The sequence below is a fragment of the Podarcis erhardii genome (assembly GCF_964252035.2).
Source record: "Podarcis erhardii genome assembly, chromosome: 16".
Lineage (NCBI taxonomy): Eukaryota > Metazoa > Chordata > Lepidosauria > Squamata > Lacertidae > Podarcis > Podarcis erhardii.
The window spans coordinates 3,360,277-3,368,817 of NC_138514.1; the positions used below are offsets into that span (position 1 = coordinate 3,360,277).

Sequence of the window (8,541 nt, forward strand, 5' to 3'; positions counted from 1 at the left end):
CTACAGCTTATCATGGAACAGAAGGCGTATAAAAGAACTTTGCCTGAGCAAGAAGCTCTTCTTGATCTCTCGCACCATGTCTTGTGTTATCTGGTCTTGCTCTTTAGTCTAGGCTTATTCTACTGCTTCCACTGTCCCCTGTTCCAGATTCCTCTATGGGTTTGATTCCTTAACTGGAGAAGGGCTGCAGCTTAGTGGTAAAGTACCTGCTCTGCATGCAGAAGGTGCCAGGTTCAACCCCTGCCATCTCCAGCTTGGGCTGGGAAGGACTTCTGCCTGAAATCCTGGTGAACTGCTATCACCCAGTGTAGATGATATTGAGCCAGATGGGCCAACGGCTTGGTATAATGCAGCTTCCTGTGTTCTCTGACCTGACCTCCTGCTTGCCCTTAGTTCCTGGCTCCTGAATCTCTCCAGACCTCCTTCCAAGGCCCACCGCAGACAGGATCAGAGACTGTGAAGCTCTGATCAGCTGTATTTTTATTGTTATATGTTACTCTTCTTTTTGATTGGATTTCCATTTTCTGCTCAGTGCTTTGAGGGCCCTTTAGACCAAAAAGCTGGAATACAGGCACCCCCCCCCCCACTAATGCACCAGGAAACTAACTAACTAACTAACTAACTAACTAACTAACTAACTAACTAACAAACTCAAATCTGGAAATGGCAGAAGAGAGCTGGAAAGTCCTCTTGGCTAGCAAGGAGACCCTTCCTAGAGCCCAAAGCGGATGCCAGTGAGTCCAAAGTCTAGAAATAAAGATTTAAAATGCTTTAAACAAAGAACTTATGGGCTCCAAAATGAAACTTGGGAGCACCTGCTACTGCCATGCTACCTCACTCAACAGGGGTTGGATGGGAAGCTGTACTGCAGCGGGATTGGTTGTTTCTGGCAATCTGGAGACAAAGGTACAGTGTAAAAGAAAAAGGTATTTCTGATGCCTCTTAAATTGCCCTAGTTCCCCACTTACACACATTTCGCTTATGCATGCGGGGACCCAGATCATAGTGAGATCGTAAGTGAGGAGTCATCTGTATATAAAATCAATTTGCTCTTGACTTTCTGACCATATGGTTCAGCCTTCCACTGGCATTCCCTTGCAGTTCTCAGAGGCTACAGAAAAATGGTGTTAAATGCATGGCGGTCCAGTGTGGCAGAGTGTTTGGCCTATTTATATAAATAGTGATCTGCCACTTTCTGGCCCATAGAGGCCCCCTCTTGGCTCATAAACACAAATGAGCAATAATGATTGCAAAATATAATCAGCAAACCACACTACTGATAATACTTCAAGAAGCCATTCACGTTAGGATTTGCTTTTACCCTAATGTGAGATGCTTATTAAGAACACAGTAACAACTGTCCTCTTGCTGAGGATCAGAGGATGTTGAAGAACTTCCCAAAGTTCATCTGTGAAGCTTGCTGGGAGAGTCACTGTCCCTTAACCCACCTCACAGGACTTCTTGCGAGGCTAGACCACCACTCTGGGCTTAGGAACATAGGAAGCTGCCAGACCATTGGTCCATCTAGTTCAGGACTGCCTGCCCTGAATGGGGGAGTAACCTCATGGAAGGAGCGTTTTCAGCCCTTGGAAGTCTTGCAAGTGGCTGCAGGAGAGGGACACTAAGCAATATCATGGGAGGGGTCTTTCTAGAATGAAGGTGAAACCGTGAAGCTCCCTTGTTATTTTTGCTATTGGGGGCTGCCTTAAGCAATCTTATATTTACAGTATCAGAATGTGGGCTTTGGGGTTTCTTACTATATCTGCTATTGTTTTGCTATGAAATTGTTATTATTTTGCTATGCTATGAAATTGTTGCTACTTTATTATGAAATTACTTTTGTAGCATTTGTCTGAAATCCATCCCTGTTTTTTTGTTGCGAGCCACTTTGAGCACGATTTTCGTGTGTGGAAAAGCGGCATACGAATAAGAGGAAGGATGGAAGGGGGTGGGGTGGGGGAGGGGCTCTCCAGGGTTTCAGACAGGAGCGCTTCCCAACTTACCTGGAAAAGCCAAGGGGTGACAGTGGAATTTGCTGCCAAGGAGTGTGGTGGAGTCTCCTTCTTTGGAGGTCTTTAAGCAGAGGCTTGACAACCATATGTCAGGAGTGCTCTGGTGGTGTTTCCTGCTTGGCAGGGGGTTGGACTCGATGGCCCTTGTGGTCTCTTCCAACTCTATGATTCTATGATTCTAACCTGGTAGATGCTCTACCACTGAGCTACAGCTTCTTGGAAGGAAGATGTGTGGGATACAAAGGAAATGTATATAAAACTGTGGGCTTTATAGGACACATGGAAGGTTTGAGGTTACAATGACATGCATGCTTACTTAGGAATAATTCCCACTGAGGCTTCCTTCACAGTGAGCATGCATATAATTGCTCATGGCTCTCATTAATCTGAATCCACTCTGCTGGAATAAGGAAATGGAAAAGCTGAAACCACAGCAAACTCCTTAGTTAGTCCATACCAATAGAAATTGTGGCAGGTTGGCTTTTGGAACTTACAAGAAGCCACTTTGGCTCACCCTAGAGATTTGTTAGAAATGAGTGGGTAGGAAAGTTCCTACAACTTTTCATGGCCTTGTAGCCAAAGCAGTATCAATCAATCAATCAATCAATCAATCAACTTCTTTGTCAAAAGTCCATCTTGGTCATAACAAAATATACACGTCTTCTGTACGAATATACTAATTCCTACCAGAGAGGAATGGCACACCAAGCTGATGGACTACGCTGAAAAGGCAAAACTGACTGGAAAACTCAGGAACCAAGAGGACAAAAGAATTATAAAAGAATGGGGAAAATTTATAAGTTTCTTAAGAGGCTTTCTGCTGTGCTGCGCTCCTTACTGTGTGGAGAGGGGTTGTCGCTGGTGTTGCCTATTACTGCCACTGCCGCCAGTTTTCTTTTTAAAAACTCCCCCTTGCTTTATTCAACTCATTCCCACCATCATGGCCAACCTGGTCATGTTTTTAACATCGCTGCTAATGGCGAGCCTGTGGGGCGCGTCACCTTCGAGCTGTTTGCAGACAAGGTTCCAAAGACAGCAGAGAATTTCCGTGCCTTGAGCGCTGGGGAGAAAGGTTTTGGTTACAAGTGGTCCTGCTTCCACAGAATCGTTCCTTGGTTCATGTGCCGGGGGGGGGGTGACTTTACTTGTCATAATGGAACAGGTGGTAAATTGATTTACAGTGAGAAGCCTTCTGGTGAGAACTTCATCCTCAAGCACACAGGTGCTGGCATCTTGTCTATGGCAAATACTGGTCCCAATACAAATGGGTCTCAGTTCTTCATCTGCACTGCCAAAACTGACTGGTTGGATAGGAAACATGTGGTCTTTGGCCAAGTCAAAGAAGGAATGAATATTGTGGAAGCAATGGAGCGCTTTGGGTCAAGGAACGGCAAGACAAGCAAGAAGATCACCATCTCTGACTGGGGGCAGCTGTCATAAAATTCCTTTGTCTTAACAATCAACCATTCCTTCTGTAGCTGAGGTCAGTCCCCTGTAATCCTTGTGCTCCCGACCTACTGCTGCTTTTCTGTTGGGTTTCAATTTCTGCTCCCTCACAAGTCCAGCTGGACTGAAGACAACTTTGTTTGCAAAGTGAAATAAAACAAGTTAAACCACAAAAAAGTCACTTAAGAGATCACTGTAAGCAGATTGAAACATTGGCAGGATTTTTATCTCACTTGTAGTGTAACAATTACCATGGATAATATGGATTGTTATAAAAATTAGAGTATGGAAGAATATGCAGTTCTAAATGTTCAAAATGGGACCCGAATGGAGGGGGTTGGGGGAAGTCCTGAGATTCAGAGGAATCTCTGGATATATATTTGGATTTTTATAACTTTGTATTTGTAAAACCAAATAAAAATGATTTCTAGAAAAATTTAAAAAAGGATTTGGAGTCAGTGCAGAGCCTCATCTCTGTGGAGAGTTAAGCCCCAGGAGCTTGTCTGTCACGACAGCACTCTGCTCCCGGAGCTATTAGTCATATTAGTTAATAGATCTCAGCCCATGTGCAGAGTGCCACCCCAACATCTGATGGTGAGGGGCTAGCAGTCCAAGCTCAGAACGCTCATCCCCAACAACCCAGTTTTTAGGGGAATGAAATGGGTCTTTTTAATCCCAAAGCAGAAACACTTGTCCTGCATTTCTGGGCCTAATTCAAAATGCTGGTTTAAGCCTATGAAGCCTTGGCACACTAGTACCTGCTGGGCACCTCTTTCCAGACGAGCCTGCCAGGGAATCCATAGAGGCTGCTGAACACTGCAGCGTGTTTAAAACACACACAGAGATCAAGGACAATATTTTTCTCTGCAAGACTGCCTCCTTGTGGCCGAAATCTGCAAGACACAATTTTTATGACTCCTTTGAAACACTTCCACCTCAGTCTTGCAGCAGGTGCAAGTTGCTTGGCAGATGTTAAGAGAAATCATAAGAGGTGGCTTAGAAGAGGATTTAATAGATGATTTGGGCAGGTATCCAAAGGTAAATGCTGTGTAAATCTAATGGATGCACTACCAGGCTGTGTTCTAAAGTAATAGTATAGCAAGCACTTTTGAGTGTTCAGGACACTTTGCATGCATAATTGTGTGGAAATACTGTCTTGTGATTGTGGGTGGGGTTGTTGTTGCTGCTGCTGTTTTTACTGCAGCACCAGCAGCATTGCCACTATCATAATAATCTATTAGTCACTTTCCCTCACAAAAACTGACCCAAAGTGACATACAAACATTGCAATAGTACAAACATAATGTTCTGTATATGCTGTAACCTGTCCTATGATGTTCTGGTGAAAAGCAAGTAAGAAAACACAAGTAGTAGCAGCAGCAGCAGCAATAGTTATTGTTGTCCTTCTGACAACTATGCATCACTTCACACTTGTTTACAGTGAATTACATTTACCATTTTACTGTCCATTCACTCAATTTGGAGAGGTCCTTTTGCAATCTTTTTCTTTTTTTGCTTTAATGCCCTTGAGCAATTTAGCAAACTCAGCCCCTTCACTGCTCAGTCCCAACAAGTTAAAAAGCATAGATCCCAATACCAACCCTCAGAAGGGACAGCAGCTAACTGTAAACCTCTAAATAATCTTCCCCAACTGTCAGCCTTGGGTCCCCTTACACTGCTGGACTAAATTTAATTTATCCTCTTGTCCTTAATCATCTCTGACAAAAGAGCAGTGTTTCCCAAACTTGGGTCTCCAGCTGTTTTGGGATTACAACTCATGGGAATTGTAGTCCCCAAACAGCTGAAGGCACAAGTTTGGGAGACACTGCCATACAATGTTTCTTCACTGCCTGGAAACTCTTTCAAGCTTTCAATTCATTTACATAGCAGGGGTGAAGGACTTGTGGCCCTCCAAAAATTGTTGGACCACAACAGGCATAGGCAAACTCCAGCCCTCCAGATGTTTGGGACTACAATTCCCATCATCCCTGACCACTGGTCCTGTTAGCTAGGGATGATGGGAATTGTAGTTGCAAACATCTGGAGGGCCAGAGTTTGCCTATGCCTGGACTACAACTTCCATCAGCCCTAGCCAGCATGGCCAATGGTCAGGGATGATGGGAGTTGTAGTCCAGGCCCCTTGTTCCCTACCCCTGCTGTATCTTTTTTTCTTAAAGAGCCTCTGCCAGTTAGAGCAAACAGGACTGGGCTAGATGGACAAACAGCCTGATGTGGTATATTAGAGCAGCTTCCTATGTTCCTGTGCACAGTCCTAGTGCAATTTCCCTGCCTCCAGACTCCCTCTATGCACCATTATGAAATGTGGCTAATGCTGACTGCAGAGCTCAGTGCCAGATTTATGTATAAGCTAAACAAGCTTTAGCTGAGGCCCCCACTCTCTTGGGCCCCCCCAAAAAATTTTAAAGGAAAAAATCTGTATGTACATTTCCAAAATATAAGATAAAAAAACCAACAAAGCCAACATACAGCAAGAGTGTTTTGTGTTGTGTAGGCACCTATAATGTAAGTCATAGCCTGCTAGCCTGCTCCCTAAAATATCACTGGTTTGCCCATTTCTTCTATATACAGTGGTACCTGTAAAAACAGTGACGATTTGTTGTTGACAAAGGACAGCTGGACATATAAAGGGCCCCATTACCTTCAGTAGCTGAGGGCCTCATCAAACCTAAATTCGGCCCTGGCAGAGCTCCATCATCAAGCAGTTTAAGTGATGAGAAAGTCACTTGAATGAGATGCCAGAAGCAGCACCAACTTGGCCAGCAGATGGCGCCAGAGGGATGACTTGTGTTATTTCATGCCCTGATTAAAGGCTGGCATTTGTGATTCTGCAAAAGACAAGGCTTGCTTACCCCTTTGTGTGACACTGGGATTTTTCACAGTGGTCTGCCCTCAGAGCAAACAAAAAAAGAGAAAAGAACACAAGATGGACACAATGGGTTGCTTCCTTGGCCGGTTGCTTCCGATGTTCCTTGACGTCCTCTTAACCCCGTGTCTCTCGTTCTCGCCCTCGCCCTTGTGCTTGTGCGTGCTCTGAATTGAGGGAAGCCAGTGCCGGCTGCTGGTGCCTATTGAGACTGGCTGGGCAGAAGGCAGGGAGACCCACAGCAGTTGGCACCAGAACCAGGATTGGCAGAGCCAATAGATTCCAGTTTTGCCCCCATTATCTTCCTTGCTGAGCTCTTAATATCTCTTTTAATCTCAATATTGTTACAGATCTGGGGTAACAGAGTTTGAGGGTGCAAGGGAACCCATAACTGCTAGAGTTAAGGGATGTTAGAAATTAATAGATGGTAGAATTTAGATGCTATTTGGAGTATTGAAGGCAAGGTGAACTCCATGTGTGGCTGGGAAGGCCAGAACCATCTTAGCAGGCTGGGGCCTGGTGCAAGGGTCGGAGAGAACTCACTGAGGACTGAACAGTTGTGAGCCCAGGAATTTGTTTTAAATATCAGAGCTGAACTGAACTCACAGTCATTCTGCTCAAAAATCCACACCTGGTGACCCCCTCCTCCAGATTTCTTCATTTCAGTAGTATAAAAGGGGGCGGGATACAAGTTCTAGTTGCTATTGTTAAACAGCTGGAGGCAAGAGAACCCAGTCACCTTGCACATTTTCTTCAAATCAATCAGAGATCCTTTTCTGACTTCCACAAGATCAAGGAAATAGAATAAGGGCAAGAGGAGCATTGAGCTATCCAACTTCTTTGGCTTGAGGACTTGAAGCAATTTCCTCTATTTTTGCACATTACTTTCACATATATTTCTATGCACACATCTACCCTTTGTACATGTTATTTGGCTGGAGAACTGCAGTGCAAAATTTAGGGATGCCCACATTTTGGAGGATGGCTGTGTTTTGGTTCACATTCCTGTTTTGGGAACTGTGGACTGGGCAGGTTGGCCTTTAAGTGCAAACATAATCAGAATCTTTTCCTGTCCATAGTAGAGAAAATGTGCCAGTAAAGGATGGCATTCTTTTTCTTTTTCTTCTTCTCCAAACCTCCTTTAGAATATCAGGAATGTATACCATATGTTTGTGCCTTTGTTTTCTTTTTTAATTGGAAGCATTTATTTAATTCTGGAACAAAGATCACTTGGTGAGGAATAATGAACTAAAATATTTAGGCTCCAAAGAGAAAGGAAATTGCTTAATTTCTCCCTGACGTCCTTTTGTGGGGTGTGTGTGTACACGCTGGGATTCTCAACATGATAGGATCTAAATAAAACACAACCTCAAAGAATTAGCACAACTGGGGGAAAATGCATCATTCATTAGGAACGATTAAATTCCATAGATTTCCATGTGTCAACCCCCTCATCCTTCTTCCACCCCCCTTTAACTATGCACATGTTTGAAAATGAGCAACATTCTCCATCTCAGCTCAGTACCCTGGGGAGGTATGTAAGGCATGAGCAAATGATTAGGAGCCGGCATTCTGCAAGAAGCAGCTCTGGAATACTTTGGGCACTGAGGACATGGCAAAAGTATTCACCCTGGTGGCTGGTTCCAGACACTGGTGACTTTGATCAAAAATGCTGCTCAGATGAGACTGTTTCCCTGTCACGCATACCTCACCTTACGTTGCGAGTGCTCCTACAGTTAAGGCAACTAGCAAAACCCAGGTTCCAGCACTGTACCTCTTGGGATTCTCTAGCTTATAAAAATGGCACCTGCTGCATTAACAAGTTGAAATGTGGCATGCATGATCTACTTGATGACGTCTACTAAAGTACAAAATTTCAAAATGATTCAATAAAAGCGGCCACAGGTACAGCAAGTTTAAAATTTAACCATTTTTATGGAGTTATTAAAAAGCATTTCATAAATTTCTTTCCAGTTTTAGTGAAAACCACTTTATTCTGGATAGTTGGTCTTTGGTTTGGTGAAGCAACTCGATGCAACTCAAAAATTATTAATGTTTTCCTACCCAGTTAAAGTCTCTGGAAAACAACTATTGGCAAAATAGTGTTGTGGGTGCCTGAAAACAGAAGTGAAGCTAAAGCCGTCTAGCTGATGCCATGTGCAGTGACTTTTCCTCTAGTTGTGAAATATTATAGTGAGG

The 8,541-nt window shown here is 43.8% G+C and overlaps 1 pseudogene across 1 annotated transcript; it reads left to right on the top strand.

The window, feature by feature from the left end:
- Window positions 1-2,998: 2,998 nt before the first annotated feature.
- On the top strand, window positions 2,999-3,635 carry LOC309331826 (peptidyl-prolyl cis-trans isomerase A pseudogene; annotated as a pseudogene). Its single transcript has one exon. The product of its transcript is annotated as a peptidyl-prolyl cis-trans isomerase A pseudogene (transcript).
- Window positions 3,636-8,541: the final 4,906 nt, after the last annotated feature.